At 39.5% G+C, this 17351-nt stretch overlaps 1 protein-coding gene across 4 annotated transcripts in view; it reads right to left on the reverse strand.

Annotated features, from left to right (window-relative positions):
* SOX5 (SRY-box transcription factor 5) overlaps positions 1–17351 on the reverse strand; it is a 257211-nt gene that overhangs the window by 203673 nt on the left and 36187 nt on the right. The gene's annotated exons all lie outside the window — the stretch shown is intronic.

A 17351-nucleotide genomic window follows, 5' to 3' on the forward strand; every position in this document is an offset into this window, starting at 1 on the left:
TTAATTAATGCATTCTCTTTGAGCTCCAAGTCACTAAAGCTCCCACACACTCCCTCCCACCCACCTCTTCCCCAAACTAAAAACAAAGCAAAAAATTCTTCACCTTCTTGCCATGCCAAAGCTTGTAACTTGCGTGTCTGTAAAATAAATAAATAAATTCTACAAGGCATGTGAGGCAAAGCATGTGAAACAGCAAGAAATGCTTTATGTGGCAGGCAAGGAGGGGATGATGTTATGTTTGCCTCCATGGTTAAGATCCTCTTTTCCCAGTGCATCTGTGCACTGCTCCGTGCCTCAAGGATGGCAAGCCTGAAGAACCACAGCTTGATGTCCCAGCACAGCCCTTGCTCCAGGTAAGAGCACCAGGATATTCAACAAGGAGAATTAACTGATCCACGAAAGGAGAATCTAGGAGGAGGCATGGAAACCAAAATATTTTCCTAGTGTTGCAACTACCACAGAAAGCTACAGTACCAACTTCACATTGCACAACAACCCTACAAGCCCAACTCTTCACATGTTCCACTTCTGAAATCCCATCAAGGCATAAGTGAGCTCTGCCTGTGAGTAAGCTACTGAATTCAGGCCAAAGGCTTCCAAATTCAACCTGGAATCTCACTTCTGGTTAGGAAGACAAATGGGGCAGAGCTGTAACAGACATGTGTATCCAGACAGCTTGTTTTCTCAGATCTGTTAGTCCTTTCTGTTAAGCAGGACCACTGTCAGGTTGCATCTCCCAAAGCAGTAATTAAATTTCACCACTGTGAAGATGTATACAGCTACTATTATCAACCATGGTTAAAAACCCTCAGGACTTGGACACAAGAGAATGAAGTTCATGTGGAAAATATGTGGGGAAAAAATACAAACAAACAAAAAAAACCCTGCACCAAACAAAGTCCAGAAGAAATTTTATTTTCTGACTTTGCTCTTTGCTTTTAGCCACAGGACCAATCTTTCTTCCTTGTATTCCTCCAGGGATGAAGAAAATAGCCCTATAGTTGGTATGATGACGCTGCAGCTGTATACTTTATCCAACAAAAGGCTGTGTTCAGCTCTTCCTTCTTGTTCAACAACCCTTCAGCAGAATGAAGGTGAACTGAAAAGCTCATGTGCTTGTTTCAGCTAACTGCAAGACTATCCACTGTGCTGCCACATCAATATCAAAGCATGGTTGGCACCTTCAGTTTTTTCAGTTGAAAAGAGAAGTGTTCAATAGAAAGCATTCAGAAAATGTTTGATTCATTGATATAAAAAGCTGGAGAATCACAGATACTCTCAGTTACAGCATTAACCCTTGCCAGAAAGAAAAAGACGAAGACCCATGGTAGCTTTCTCTTCATTGAAGCCTTCAGTGTACTCAGCTCATATTCTCTGTGCATTTCAGCCACTAAAGCTCCCACCCGCTCCCTCCCACCTTCCTCTTCTACAAACAGCACAGAGCTTCATATAGGTTAATTCACTGTGCCAAGAAAAACAGAACAATTCTTAACTAAGCTGCATCTATATTTACTCATCTCAGAATTCGTGTCCTCTTTTAGCATTTATTGCTCAGGTAAAACTATTTATCTGGACAAATATGAATATTAATGGCAATTCTGAGAGGAGAAAGAAGACACAAATGCACCTCTCAAGTATGGGCCCTGTGTGCAATGAATTTAGGGAAAAAACAGCACCAATTCATCTAGACAAGTTCAAGCCTAGGCCTAAAATTGTCTTCGTTTTACAAGAAAATGCCAAGACACTTTAAAACTCAGCTCACGTGAACCTTTCTCTGGAGTGTACAACTTTGGATACTAAATTAATTTTAATGAAGCTGTGGACCACCCTGTGATGGACTGCATCTGAGTTCTACTGCTGCAACGTAGCCTAAATGTGAGAGGATTTACCGCACGGTACTGTGGTGCCTATTTTGCTGGCTTTGTATCCAGGGCAGGAGAGCTCTACTAAAAGATGGACACCAACACCAGTTTCACCTTCTGCTGGGGTAGGAAAGGGAAGAACTTCAGTCTAACAAAATACACAGATTTCTTACTTGAATTTTTCCACCAAATGAACCTAAAGATTCCCAGTATGTTACTAAAATATCGAATTAATATCAGAGGGCATTTTCCCTGTTATTTTTCACATCCATGAACCTCTGCATGTTTGGATTGTGGCCAAGTCCTGAAGCAGAAGTGCCAAGGAACATGAGAGAGGCTGTTCTCCTGACAATTCCAATTTGGCTGGTTGCTGCAAGTGACAGAAATCCCAAGAGAAAACCAACACTAACGATAGTTCATTGCTCGATATGCAGACACAAAAGTCTTACTGTTTGCCACAAAAAATATCAGGAAATATTTTAAAGATGGAGGGGGAAAATGGAATAAAATTGAGAGACCATAAAGAAACTCTCCACTCCTTACAAATATGCATTAAGTAGCAGCACTCATAGTTGTAGTGGCAGTAATAACGACGATGATGATGATATGCAGGAAGGCATGATCACCATTGCTTGTATTCATACTTCATCCTTACAAATGTTATAAAATCTCTCTGCACTTCTAAATCATTCATTTCCATTAATATTTACAGGGGGGAAAAATCTTGCCTTTTTCAAGGGTTTTTTTTTCAAAGTTTTCAGTCTACTGGGCACGCGATGATAATTGCTGCTTTGTTCTGCTTAATGATAGAGTCCTTTCCCCGCACAAAATAAGAAGCAGTTTATTTCTCTTTTTTTATTTCTTTACACAACTCAGAGGCTCAAAGAAGATAATTACAAACAATGCCTGAAGAATGGTTCAGTTAATGTTAATTTATACAACAAACTAATTACTACCAAATGGTAAAAAATCACATGTGGAAGTTCCTGTCTCCCACGCACACAACTAAACCAGCAGCCATCTGTCTCAGCCTGGGAGTTCTCAGTGACAACCAAGAAAAGCAAGGGAAAGAATCAATCCAGATATACTAGCTGCTGCTTCTGACACAAAATCATGGCATTTAAACACCAGGCTCTGTATAGTGATCTGAGCTGTGGCATTTTTTCCCCCTTTAATTTATAAAACAAACAAAGTCTCAACATCTACAGCTACATCTGTATTTAAAATCTACATTTTATCTCAATTTCAAGAACTTAAGATGAGGTCTAAAGCATCTCCATCTATCAGCTGTAGTTCTTCCTTCCGGCAATTTTTGTACAATACTCTTTGTAACAACCTTAGATACTGCCTTTCAGAAAGCATGAGGTGCAGTCTTTGAATCTACTTACAATATGCTAGACATCAGGATGGGAAAACATGCCTTTTTTGTTTTGTTTTGTTTTGTTTTGTTTCAACATTTTTTTCACAACCTGAAAAAGCAATTTTCTCCAAAACCTTGAAAAATCAAAGTCAGTACAATTGTTAAACACTTTCATGGGATGCTCATTAAAAACTGGCAGGGAGAAAATGGCTGAGGACAAATCCTGAAGCATTTGTTCAGTTTAAAGTCCATTGAATTCAGTGTGAGTGTTACTTTATTGAGGACTTCAATACCAGATCCTTTACATGAATAAGGACCTTGGCATTCTGACTGTTAATTATTCTCTGATTAGCTTGCATCTAGTGAAACAAACTAAACACAATATTATCCCCTAAGCTCTGTTCAAGAAATCTCAACTCAAATATTCTCCTCTCCCTGTGAGATCAGAACTCCAACAGTCATCAAAGTGCTGTACATGAATAGGAGCAAAATATCAGAGTTTAGATTCACAGTACAGATTTCAGCAGAGAAGATTTTTTTTCCATAACGCTGAAAACTTACAAACCTTTCTGTATTTCAACATAAGGCAAGATTCTTGCATTGCAGAATGGAGTTGATGTGTCTTATTTAGACCAGAACCCACCAGAATCCCACACCAGCACCAAAGTGCAGCCTTACTAGAAAGAGACAATCCAGGATAAGGTAAAGACTGAAGATCTTTTAGTAGAGACTAAATGTCTATCAGCTTGTGTTTCTGAGGATTTATCTTTTCAAGTAGAAAGAGTATGTTTCATATGGCCTGAAATGATCAGAGAGGAGGAACAAGTGTTACAGCAATTTCACACAAGGTCTCTGTAATCTCATATTCATGAAGTAACACAGTCATTATTTCTACATGGCAAGAACAGTATCGACATTTTAAATGAAGTAAACAAGAAGGAATCACAAGAGAATCAACATAACCAAACAATAATGCCTGATTATTCTTCATTCATAGTCCCTAGCAGCTATGGTATATCAAAAGAAAAAAAGGAAAAAAAAAATCACAGGGACATAATTCTTGCATACGGCCAAGAGTATAATATTTTATGTAATAAAATGTATTTGCTGAAGTGAAGGAAGAAGCAACAATTTTCCTGCTCCCTATTTCACCTAATCTTTTTTCAAGAATTGTTTTCTGTGAATGGAAACTTAGAATTTTTCGTTAAGAATTTCATTTTGTTTCACAAGGTTTCACTTTTTTTAGATGCATGCTATAAGAGATTAGCTACTATTTAAGTTTTCATTCTACTTTTCGACTAGGAGAAAAAAAAAAATAATCACAATTCCAGTATACCAAGAACTGGACTTTGGTGTAACAAGTTAATTGTGAAAGCCTTCTAACAAGGAATTGGTGTGTGAAACCAGCCACGGAGTGGAAGGGTCATTAATTGCAGTGTGTGTCACAGAAAAAAACTGTATCTGAGGGGATTTTTTGGACATCTTGCAGTCCTTGGGCTGTGACTGACATCAGGCCTCTTCCCTCCTCTTTCACCCCAAGTAGCCTCAAGCAGCTCTCACAGCCAAAAGTCTGTCTCTAATTTTAGTTCCTGCTCCTGGCACATGTTGTGTCCTAGATCACTGAAAGCCTTGAATTAATACACTAAGACCCAGCATTAAGCTGAAGAACTGACAGCTCTATGGAATGCATTCAGCCTGGGAAGAAAGCTACCTGGGAATGCCTGAACAATCCCAACATCCTCTTCTAGTAGGAACAGGATTTTGCAAAGAAAAAAAAATTTAAACATCAATCCACAACAAGTCTCCACTAGCATGGGGACGCCATGGTCAGGTTGCAAACGTACATCCTAAGGAAGGAGAGAAGGTTTCAAGAATACTATAGCACATCTTTTAACCTCCCTTAAAGAGTTAGACTGGGAAGTTTCCACAACTGTCTCCTTATTTCATTTTTCCACAATGGTGCCTGTTTATGCAAACACAGGAAGCAACTTCACTCATGTCCTGATTTTTCACCTGTCTGTATGTCTACAGAGACCTGCCTACTAAAAGAGCTGAAGCAGATGACTCAGAAAATGGCCATGCACTCTATGTCATTTGTTCTTGAAAATACTCAGGAGTGTGGTGGTTGGTTATAACTGGTGAACAGTCATAACATCCAATATAAGCAGAGCAAATTTTAGCAATGACATGTGAGAAACCGAGGATGAAATAACAGAACTGTCAGCTGAATTCTCTCCCTAGTTCTTTAATGGCAGTTTGCTCCATGCTATACTGAAGGCACAAGGCCAGGACAAAACCGACAACAAACAAAAGAGTTTACATTAGGAAAATTTTGCAGTCTGGCAATGTAAGAAGGCAATGCTGTCTTGTGTTCTCCTGTGGGCCCCATTACCTTCAAATACTGGTCGTGCACACCATCTAACATCCACTAGGGACTGTGTCCTGGTAAATATGGTAACAAAATAACATCATCTTCAGCAGAAATAACAGGTTATAGCCTAAACCCCAATGTCATGTGTATTATTCATTCAATCATTTCATGGTTAGTTACAGAATGATTCCCAATGACAGCTTCTTAATTCCTCTCAACTCAGATAGGATTGACTTGGCCAAACTTGTAAAGAAGGAATGCATTTTGCCTGGATGTGCATCCCATGCTCGAAAGCCTCACAGGAGCTGTGAATCAATTAGATGACACAGCAAGAGGAAATGCATAAAAAAAGACTTAAAATAAAATAATCTTCAGTGAAATGTCTCCATATTTAGTTAAACAGCATTGCTGATTAAGGCTGTACATGAGCTCAGTGTGGAATCCAGAACTGTTGCAGCTGAAAATCATTAGCAAAAGCCTGCTGTCCTCTAGTTTCATCTTCATATACTAATTTCACGTACAAGGAAAGGCAAGTATTTTGAAATACATCGCTTTGAGTCTAGTATACAGATATTCCAACAAAAATACATTAGCATACTGTACACTTTGCAACAAGCCAGTGGTCATACAGGACAGTAATGAGTACAGTTAAAATTGTATTTCTGATTAGCTGTTGACTTTTTTGCCTCTTTTGTTCCCCGGGCCCAGTGCCTGACTCTGGCAGCTAAGATGCTCAGCTACTGACATGGGGTATGTGTTATGGGCAGAACAGAAAAGGAAATGAAAGGTTTAGCAAAAAAGATGAATGATGCATACAGAACTGAGAGGCCTTCTTCTTCCATGTGATCTCTTTCTCTAGACTATTTACCTTGAGATTGTGTAGGCTAATCTACAGTACAAAACTAATGAAACATTCCAAACTATATTGGAAAAACAAGACACTTGGATAACCACTTGTAAGTCGGGATAGACACCTTTCTTTCTGATAAAGCACTTGGACACCAGCTGTAACTTCGGGGCTCTGTAAATCATTAGCTATGATCATTCTTGCTTATTGGCAGTGCAATACAATAATTGTTTGGGATTCTTTTGGGGTGGGAAGGAAATTTGTCCTTGCACATATGGGCTGGACCTTTGCAACTACACTTCCTAGATACCTAGAAAAGATTTGTACATCATGGCTAAAGTATCATGTCCCATACACAACCAATTGCCTATGATTGCAGGTCTGGATAAAACCACTGATGGATGTCAAATCCTCCTCCAGCTGTCATCTCCTCTGCTTCTATTATTCAATAACGCAATTAGTTATGGCTAAAAGGTTCAGATGAACAACCATGGTTCATCTCCTTCCCTGCATGTTGCAGTGCATGAACACGTATGTTAAATTGCTGTATCTCCCCAACAGTAAGATTCTGGTTCTCCATGTCACACATCTCTGGCTCTCCTTTATGCTGTATAAGCCGGTACCTTTTATACCTCCAAAAGGCAAGTCTGGGTGCTAATTCACCAAGCACTATATTACCTACACACAAGTATCACACCATCTAGCAAATACAAGTTTATAGCAATTAACGACTGCACAGACTTTGTTGTTGTTGTTACCTTTCAGTTCTCTTAATAATGCTCTTTCCAGGAACATGCCTAATTCCTGTCTGTATAGGGATGAAAAAAAAAAAACAAACAAACAAGCAACAATTCACATTGGGTTCTTTACAATTCCGGTATTGGGTCAAATGTTGCCTTCTTAAACCTCTTGTGTATTCAGCAGGAGTTGTGAACTTATATCTGAGAGCAGAATTTGGCCCACATCATTCTGAAGTGTCTATTAACTCTCCCACATTCTGAAATAAATTAAGAGGAGATTCCTCTCAAGCACAATGAGCCTAAAATATAAACCATACTGCTCACAACAGAGAGACCAGGAATTCAACTTCAGTCACACGGTTCTCTCTTCCTCCAACCAACTCCTTTCAGTACAAAGCAGAAGGGGGCAGAAGGCTCATTAAATCCCAGGGCGTGGGGTCTGCACAGGGTCCCAACCAGAGCGCAACCCAGCAGGAACCACAAAAGGTGTGTGCATTCCCTCTTTTACTCTGTAGTGCTACATCTCACCCTGCTCTGTTCACTTTGAAATTAATCACTTTTCTCCACGTTGAACACTCTTCACCCCCAGCCCTGATTCTGCCCTGCAGAGACTTGGGAGTAACCACTCCTGTTTACACTGTGCCACAACCCCACGTTGCCACCTGTCAATCAGAGTTCCATTTCTCTTCAAGAGGTTGAATAAAGAGGAGGGGGAAGGAAGAAAGCAGGGGGACCACTGCATTGATCAAAAATATTTGAGGCGGAAAGGAAGGGGGAGAAAGAGGGAGAGAGAGAGATGGAGATAGATTAGAGGGTAACAAAACTAGAGAGGAAGATAAACAGAGCCAAAAAGAAAAATGTCCTTTGTTCGTTTAAATGGCTCTCTGCTCCCAAGCCCTCTGCATGACTAATGCCATGCTGTGGTGTGTAAACCTCTTGGGCACATAACACAAACAAAGCATAACTCGGCCTGGACAAACAAAGGCCTAAGCAACAGTGATTGAATTCATCTTAAAACAACAAATCAATTCTTCCCTATTAATGCCCTAAATACCAGCGTAGGAGCACTGTCCTGTTGTAATAAACAGCCATGTGTTCAATTACCGTCTGTTTTCCCAGCTACTGCTCTCTTCAGTAATTACACCATGCAATGCATTCTGCAGTGACATTATATTAATGTGTTGGGAGGAAAGACCTTAAATATGAATTAAATCAGGCTAAACATCTCAGAAAGCCTTAGCAAGTCACACAAGAGCTTACAGAAAGCACAGACTGATTTTTCTCTTCATTCACTTTTCTCTTTCATCTCCTGGCTAAATAAATAAATTAAAACAGAAGCTTGAAACAACTCTTGCTCCAAGACTGCCACAGTTAAAACTTTCACAAGCTCTTTAAATGTACACTTCACCTGTACAAGATCGCTGATCAATAAGCAGCGTTTCATAAGTAACAGCTTGCATCACATCAGCTAAAGAGCAACGACAAAAACCCTTCAATAACAGAGAGGTGACAAAAAAGCGAGGCCAGAAAAACAAAAGCAGAAAACTTTCTGGACTGAGACAAACAGAAGAGAACAAAAGTTTAAGAAAAGGTTTCTTACCCTTTTTGCAGAACCGTCAAACAACTTTTATTGACTACTGAATAGCACACAGCAAACAGACCAAACAAAAGATATGATGAAAGACATATTTACTTGTACAAGGCTCCTTCCCCCCACCTCAACCTTTCTTTCCATTTCATATACACCCACACTTCACCGTTGGCATTGTGTTGTTAAATAACCAATAGCAACCCAGATGAAACAGTGGAAGGGTTTCTATGATGCTGTCAAGCACCAGACAGATGCTTGGCAGTGTCAACATGGTTCTTTACATTTGGGCTGTGCCAAGGTTTGAAATGGGAAATAAAATAGGAATGATAATAATACTTAGAGAGAAAGAGAGAGAGAGGCAGACAGAAAGATGGCAACGACTTAGTGCACAAACGTGCAATACGGTTTTTAATCAATGGAGTATCATCCTACCTGCTGGGTTTTACTTCAGCAATTAAACTGTTATGGAAACAGGTAAATAAAGCTTTGTACTGGACTGCAAGAATTTTAATAAAAAGCAAAATCAAAGTCTGAGGTGGGTGTAATGATTGGAGATTTCTATGCTCTCTATAATGCACTCAAGAGGTTTCTGCTGCAAAGACATGCCAAGTATGTCCAACATATTAAGTATGATAAACTTCAAAAATCTGTTTCAAAAGAACACGCTTTAGGTGCTGCAAAACTTTTCTGCCTGAGGTTTCACATGACAAAGAAATTTGCGTATTTGGAAGAAATAAAATTTTGAAAGTTTTTCTAACAAAACTATTGCCATTTAATCATAGAATGGTTTGAGTCAGAAGGGAACTCCAAAGGACATCTAGTCTAACCTCCCCCGCAGTGAGCAGGGACATCCCCCACTAGATCAAGTTGCTAAGAGGCCTGTCAAGCCTCACCTTGAATATCTCCAAGGATGGGGCCTCAACTGCCTCCCTACACAAGGTGTTCCAGTGTTTCACCGCCCCCATGGCAAAGAACTTCCTCCTAACATCCAACCTAAATCTACCCTAAATTTACCCTCAAAACTACAGTGTATAACATTCAGATACATTTAAATGTCTTTACAACAATTGCTCATCTGTCCTCCTCAGGTCATTGGAGTGAAAAACACCCCTGAAACCTCTCCAGATTTTGAAACTCATTTTCATTTGACTAGTTTGAATTTTTTCATTTCAGCTGCCAAACCAAGTCAGGGGAAAAGCTGTTTCCACCTGACCCAAAATGTTTTATTTAATTCTAATTGAAATGTTTTCATTTCTCTTTCAGATTAATCAGCTTAAACATCTAAAAACAAAAAAAATATCATTTCCAATGAAACATTTTGTCTAAAAATGTTGACCGTTCCAAATTTTCTACTATTTTTGGCTAAAATTAACTTGTTGAATTGCTAAATGGTATCAGTCCTTAATTACTATTTAACAGGTTTTAGGCTGTGTCCCCTCCAACACTCCTTGCCTCTGTTTTACATGCTTTCTGAATTTATACCTCACAGTACAAAAAAATCACACACACATATAGCATGATTCCTCACGAAGGAATACAGAAACCACACTACAATTAACCTGTATGAGAAGAAAAGATGATGGAAGGAGTTTTGTCTTCCCGGTACAGATTATTTAGAATACAGGAGATGTAAACAGTTGTGTGAAAGTGGTGACACTCAGACCATCTTAAAAACACCAATGCTAAACAGACACGCAACTAATAAAAGTCAGCAGAACAGCTTCAAACTTAAAGAGTGTTTTTATAAGGCTACTTCATTAGCTAAACAAGCAAGCAGGAGTTGCTGCAAATGTTGCTCCTTGCCACACTAGAGGCTTTCCCTTGCTTCTGGTAAACAGAAGACACAAGACAGACTTGTGAATAGCTCATGGCACAGACTGAGATCTAAAGCTAATCAGACAGGATGATAGGTCATCTTAATCAACTTCAAAAAGCCAATCCACATGCTCGTCCCAGCTCCTCGCCTGTCTTCCCCATTCACTTTCTCACTCATTTGGCCATATTTTCCCCTTCCCCCTCCACTTACTTCCTGCAAATTGTGCTGTTAAGAATGAACACAGGGAGTCCTTCAGGTCTCAGCATCCTGGGCGCAGGTGGTGGGGAAAACTTTGAAGTGAGCTCTCCACTGACTCTAGAGCTGGCCGTGCCTCCTCCATAAGCAGCTCTTATTAAAAAAAAGACCAAGTATCCACTAGAACAAAACCAAGCAGGCCTATTTAATTAGGGCAAATGCTTGATATCCACTTCTTCATGTTAAACCACACAGCCACACAAGCCTGGGAGGTCTGATTAATTTTAATATGCACAGTCGTGACAAGCGCCTCAGGGGTAACAGAGAAGGAAAAAAAAAATCCTAGAAACCCTGCTAGCTCAACAAATAGGTTTCAGCTAAATGTTGTATATGTTGCCCAGATTAAGATGTTATTATTCAGCAAGGGCTTGAACCTTTAATATGAGGGACAAGAGGCCTGAGAAACAGGTGGCTCGCTCTTCACTCTTGAATAAATGACATGCCCAAAAAGCCGTGGCACATAAGCATATAGGAAGAGCTAGCACACTCATGTCTATTTGTGTATTAACAGGCTGGGTCAGAGGTTTCTCCAGCAGTGATCCAAGGACTGAAATGAAGCTCAGAAAGCTAACAGCTTTTCTTGGGGAGAGGCAGTTGAAAATAAAATAAAAAAGAAAAATTTTTAAAAGAAGAATTGAAGGTAAACTGCAAATTGATTTAGCTGGGATGTGTTGGAGGCAGAAGGCACATAAAAGTGATCTGGGGGTAAAAGGGGCACCAAGTTTTGAAAACTCCAATTGAAATGAATCATGACTATTCAGTCTGGCTACCTGGGGAATTAGGGACAGACAAGAGCCCAAATAATTGTTTTGGTCTTGCTGAACCACTTATATGCTGCACTGTAAAACACAGAAAGCAAGAGATTAAGTTTTTCGCTTTGTTTGCCACTTGTCCAACACTATGGAGTGGATGTACTCTGGAAGAACATTTTAATTATGGAGATCCAACAGAGCACACTTTCATTGCAAAACAGGGAAGTGGAGAGGGACCTTATTTTCTTTCCAAAAGCACAGGTTTCCTGAATCTCACTTGACTGTAGTATTTTCTTCTATATTTAAGATGCTGTACCAGCACCTCAGATGCCTTTATCAAAAGAGAAAAGAAAAATCCCAGAGCTACGAAACCTTTGAGGATTTAAGCAAGCGAGACTTGGAAAGGAATCTAAGCAAATGTTGAAAACATCCATTGAAAGAAACTGTGGCTATCAGGCTAAACTATTAGGAAGGGAAACACTTAAAAACTGAAGATGACAAATGGATATACTTCACTTTGAGCAAGTGAGAGCTGGCAGGGCTTCAAACTAGGCTACCTCTGTTGCAGAGTAAAAGCACTTGTTAATAAAGGATTATGCCACTGCAGTGCCTTATCTTCACACAGGCCTAGCTTATCAACTTCATCTTTTTAATTTTTTTTTATCAGCAGTATACGAATGCATATTTCCATATGGCAGGGTCTTTGAAAGAAGTGCATGGAAGATTGATGCTGACTTGCTGCACAAGAAAAGACACATTTTCTACTGACAGACTGCATAGATGAACATGGAAACACAAAGCACTTGATGCATCCTTCCACAGCTGCAGGAGTGTATGAACAAGCTTAAAAGTACTCAACTGCAAAGTATCTTTGTCCTTCAGTAGAACAGCATTACAAAACCTCTTCAACACACATTGTCAAAGGGACAGTGAAGAACCAAATAAAAGAAACTCAAACCTCAACCAATTAGAGCATCCTTAGGCTTTTCCCAAATCTGTTTGCCACATTGCTTCCCATTTCATCAGACATGATTTGAAAACAAGAGTGTGTATTTCAAAGGTCTCCCTTGTTGTGCCCATTAATGGTCTGGTTTAGAATTTATGGCTTAATAAGTGGAAGACCTCTTGACTTCTTTATAAGATCTGTTGACTAAACATTTGGTAATATTAAGAGATATTTTGGGATCTTATTTCAGCTAGAGAGCCTGAATTGGACGTGGCTCACTTTTATAAACTACACAACTGCTGAAACAATAACCATTTAAATTACCACAAGAACAGGTGTTGTGATTTATAATGTAAACTCAAGCATCAAGCACAAATAGCCTTTGGGGGATGTTCATAAGACAAAAATCATGCCCGAGAGGCCTTTCTCATCCCTTTTTTTCTGACAAAGTAATTACAGTATTCCAGCATACTGTAATACATGAGGCTCTAGTATTCACACCGCCTGTTAAAGCCCTGCAAACATATGTATTACCTGCTTACTAAACACTAGAGATTAATTTTCCTGCTCAGAAGACCTAAGGACCAATCGAATGAAATTCTGAAGTAGGCACAATATTCAACACTCACTATATACACATAATTCTTGCGTGAGTGTATTTATACACGTCTAAATATATGTATTCAATGCATGCACTTTGTATATATGGATATCTTTGTACATGCATTTATATCACATTCAAAGTATTCACTTCAACAGCCACACCAAGCAAAGTTTCAGGGGTCCTTATTACAGAAGACTGAGCTGTGCAGGTGAGCGAGTGCTCCCACATGTGCACATGCTCATGTACGCAGTCTCCATGGTCAGGTAGATATCCATACCTATTGATGGGTAGATGTCCCATTGATCCAGAATTCCTACAAATTCTGTGCAACAGCATAGATCTAGCCTCAGAAGACACAGTACAGAAGTATTAAACGTAGATAGATCATAGAATCATAGAATCAGTCAGGGTTGGTAGGGACCACAAGGATCATCTAGTTCCAACGCCCCTGCCATGGGCAGGGACAGCTCACACTAGATCAGGATGGCCTGTTACAAATTTACACTGCCAACATGAAGATTAATTCTTCATTAGAAGTTAGGAGATGTAAAGAGCCAGTGACTACTCTGGTTTATTCTAAAAATAGGAGAGAATTTACTTGTTTGCCTTTTTTTTTTTTTACAGAAGCCAAGTCATACTTTTAGAAGGAAAGGTTACACAGATTTCAGAGATTTAATTTTCCACAAGCACAGGCCATAAATTAAAACACAGCAATCCAATCCCATTAATAGTGAAAGAAAAAGCTAAGTGGCTGCTTTGGTCTTTGCTTTCATGAACTTGTGTCAAGCTCAGTGACTTCAAAGAGATTTCCATTTCGTTTCTACAAATGAAGAGGACAGAGAGTCTGCCATCCTCTGATGCCTTAAGAAAACAGAAGAAAAACATGCCTGTATCTCATTCGCCTAATGATTTTAGCTGCAAAAGGAATCCCATGGTCGGCAGACGACCCTCAGGGCAAGGGCTTGAGGTCTGTCACAGTATATAAGGCTTCTCCAAACCCACTCCATTATCTTCATTATTGTACACCAGGAATAAAAGGGGTCTGACTCCTCTTCTGAAGTTCAAGTTAGAAAGGACAGAATGTTTCATGTAAAATAACATTGTGTGACTTCAGTAATAGGTTTATGCCTTTAGGGGCCTAATACTAAAGCTGCATATAAGGATTTTCTGCAGAATGTGAAAGAAGAAAAATAAGCACTGTATTAGCAATGAGTAAAATTCCCCAAGTTTTAGATTCACTGAAACACTTCATGCTTCTGTGTCAGCGTGACTCATTGTCAGTCACGTACTGTCACACAAGAATAAAATAGCAAGTTTAGGAGGGAAAAGAAACCCCCTAACAAAGCACTGATTTTAGAGCTAAGTATAAATCCCTATGAAAACCAAAACCATGCACACATGCAAGGAGGAAAAGGAAGTGACAAGCTTTTGGAACATTCTTAGGAATGAGAAGGTAGCATGACCTCCTACAGGGAACATTAACCAAGGGCACAGGTACAGCAAATCATCAGGGAAAGCATTTCTGCGAACAGTGGAGGCTCCCATGCCAGCTCCTGGGTGTATATGTGCATGTGCTTACATACATGCATAAATACAGGTGTGCATTGGTGTGCTCTGAGCAGTGGGTTTCCTAATACGTAGCCACAGAATGCATTGAGTATTAACTATTACTTTTTATCAAACATTAGAAAGCCTTATAGCAACAAAGTTTCTTAAAACCAAACAGCCACGTTATCAATATTTTGGAATATCTCTCTTGTCCTCCAAACCCATTTAAGAAAAGAGAGGTCTTTTCCCTGATTAAGACATGGTTTAATTCAAGACATACCTGGCCCTTTTTTCTGCTTTTGAAGGAACAGGCCATTTAGAAGAGTGCTTCAAAAGCACATTTCCCACAGTAACTCAGAAGACAATTTCAAACAATAAAAACAGGGCAAATATAGCCCACTGTACAAGTTAAATAATATATAAACTTTTGAGTACATAGAGAAATGGGAATCTGGCTCATATCTGGTCTTTGAAAGATTCACAGGAAATTGATTTAATTAAACCACTACTACTGGTGCAAATATTTCCCTTTCTTCCCCAAAAGACATAAAGTATTATATTACTGTTGCTGACACAATGCAGCAAAGCTTAACCAAGATTCTTGGTCTTCTCCTACAAAGCTCCACAAACTAGCCAGACTACATATTATTCCTGAAAACCACAGTGCTCATGCATTGTTGAATTGTTACCTACATGTACTGCCCAAAATTCACACTTAACTTCTCTCATTCATGAGGGAATTCATTAATATGCTAATGACCCAACTAGCAACCAGTGATGACTGACAACTTTACTTTAAGAATACATGAAGAAGACATGACAATAAGGGGATTTTCGGATGGGGTTCTGAGAAGACATTGTGCTTGCAATAATACATGCTTCTTTTAAGGAAAGAAACTCACATTTGTGGAGGATGTCTAACAGTCTTGCCATCTGCACCCATAAATATATATTTTTTAATTAGCCACTCTAAAAACAATCATGTTGGCTGAAGGGAAGGGGGAGGGTAGACTTGTCAAAATGATGTATTTGTCCCTGACCACCTTTCAATGCTCTTATGCAAGTCTAATTTTCTTCCTAGCCAGCTCACCTCTCTGGCCTCCTTTTGTTTCACATCCCAGTTCCCATTCTCTTCTAACTTCTGAACTTTTGTTAGTTTGCTTTTAAGGAGAAAGGAGGGGAAAAAAAACACCAACCCTTTCCTATTCATTTTTTCCTGGATGGGGAGTAAGCAGGGACATGAATATGGCACTCTCATAATGACTTAACTAGGGCTTAATGAAATTTTCATCACAACCTGCTGTTCATTTTAATGGCCTTTGAAAGACAATAGAACAATGGCTAGAGGGAAGAAAAGATTTTCTGTTGCATGCATTTGCAAAGCCCAACATTCAGTTGCTCCCCCTTCTTTCTCTCCCAACCTCTTCACAAAGCTGTAGATCTTTTGTTTGTACTGTATATTTTCATTTTAGTAGAGATGAAATAATGCACAGGCTCTGTAACCATTCCCATGTCTATTTGTGGCCTTTCTTTAATGCAGTCTGTGCAGCTTTTACAGCCTCATACTCTACAGAGTATTTAGACATTGCCCAGAACCCTCTGTTCTTTCTTCTCTCCTATAGAAAAGTCTGGTCTCCTTTCCCCCTCACTCCGTACCTTACACAGGAAAGCTCTTTCCCATTCAATGGCACGAGATAGGTCATGGCACTGACCATTAAGGCAACATAAATGCAAAATTAAATCCCATGATTATTGTTTCTCAGCAGGTCTTTACTGTGTGCTCCAGTCAAGACAACTAATTTACAATCCTGTCATGCTCCTGGATGTGACAGTATGGCTATATTTGCACCCATATTTTCATTCCAGTACACAGGTTGTCCTAAAATTTTCTTGTAGGTGTTGTCAATTCATGCATGAAGACTGAGGTGGGCTCTGAGGGCCATGCTTTTAAACATTTGAAACAGATTTCCACAACAGGATAGGCAGTTGTAAATGAAAATGAAGTCTTATTATTGTGCATTAGAGAATACGGCGCAGCACGATCACAAAACACCAACTGGCTCACAGTCCCCAGGAAACTAGCTGTAAATATGCATGCTGGATACCTCTGGTGAATAGAGTGAGAACTTCATCTTCCAGTCAGGGGTTTGACTCTGCCACAAACAGGCAGGAATTGAAAATCTTACTTAAAGAAAAGCTACCCTGTGGATTCACAGAGGTGAGGTGTCTTCCTTAGTCTCAGCTGACACAGCACAAATGGACAAATCATCAAGTGGGCATATAAAGAATTCTCCAGAGATGATTCCTATACAACAAGGTTGAAACTTGCTGGCCAGACATAATGCAGAGAAAGCCTGCACTGTGTCTGTTTGTATAGTACCTGCACTACAGATAAACAGACGATGACATGATAGGACAAGCTCCAGACAAAAGCTTTCCTGAATTCCAGTTTAATTTCTTACCTCTCAAACAACGGCATGTCTACTAGATAATTTCGCACTGACATTGTTGGTAACACTGCTTTTCATTCTAGAAGTGGAGGAGGGGAAAAGCAGTGGTGTAAATAATCCCCAGGCTGTTAAAATTACAGGATTCATTGTACCCATATTGAAGAGGTTGCTCTGTCTATTCCAACAGTGACAAAAAGACCATTAGGTCA

This window comes from Indicator indicator, chromosome 14 (assembly GCF_027791375.1).
Source record: "Indicator indicator isolate 239-I01 chromosome 14, UM_Iind_1.1, whole genome shotgun sequence".
Taxonomy (NCBI): Eukaryota; Metazoa; Chordata; class Aves; order Piciformes; family Indicatoridae; genus Indicator; species Indicator indicator.